This window comes from Protopterus annectens, chromosome 17.part0, assembly GCF_019279795.1.
Source record: "Protopterus annectens isolate FY-2018-M chromosome 17.part0, PAN1.0, whole genome shotgun sequence".
NCBI lineage: Eukaryota > Metazoa > Chordata > Ceratodontiformes > Protopteridae > Protopterus > Protopterus annectens.
In genome coordinates this window covers 249440372-249441436 of record NC_056751.1, presented here as the reverse complement: position 1 = coordinate 249441436, position 1065 = coordinate 249440372, and positions in this window count along the sequence as shown.

The following is a 1065-nucleotide window of genomic DNA, read 5'->3' as shown; positions in this document are numbered from 1 at the left end:
TGTTAGCTAATGGGTTAGTTCTGACCAATTTAGACTTTCAGTACTATACAGTAATTTTACTTTTTGTGCTGCCTGGAAGTTAATAAGAATGGCAGCACCATAAATGAGTGAGTGGAGGAGCTAAGTAGTGGCAAGTGTAGCTTTAGTTGTATTGGTGAGAAAGTTTTTGGATCTGTAAAGCATTCCAACTTCTGATATACACTTCATCATTCTCTATAATATTTTGTGGTTCATGTTCCCAGTACTTCTCAGCTACTTCTGTATTGTGGTGTTCGCACAATCCTCAATAGAACAGTCTTGCCACACTGTTGTGCTTTTCAGTGTATAGGACCTCTGCCATGAGTGTTATCACACCCAGCAACAAGGTATGGGACTCTTTCCAATTCTTTTTTATAGAATCTCCATTTGTCTGTTCCCCCCACATGTTCAATGGACTTTATAAACTAATGTGTATGTAGTCCACTCTTCTGGGCTGCTGTTATTAACCGTTCATCCTCTGGTTTCGACTCACCTCTCTTTATCCATTCTTATGTCAAATCCTTATCTTAACCTGAGGTTGTTCCAGGAGATCACTATGTCTTACTACATTTATGGCTTTTCCACGTTTTTTTTCCCTTCTCATCTGATCCTTCTCCTTACATTCTTTCTTTTGTTTTTTTGCATATTCAGTTGCTGTATGATTTTTGTCAACGTCTGGTTTGATTTCCATTCCTGCTTGCCACTTGAATGCGTCTGCTAAAATAAGCAGAGTGGACATCTTAGACTTTGTCCCCTCATGTTTTAAAAATTGCAAGATTATTTGGATCTGATGAAGTCAGCAGATATGTATGCAGACCCACGGCTGCAGATCTATACATGTAATCAGTTTTGAGGAGGCCGATACCTCCTTCAGAGCATGGAATATATGATCTTGGTATACAATGATATTTATATTTTATTTGGTAAGCATGAAGCATTTTTATTGTTTATCTGTGCAACTGATCCAATACCTTTTAGGGACAGCCAATCACACCAAAACTAAGTTACTACGAGACAAGTAAATCAGTTTATAGCTTGGACTTTATT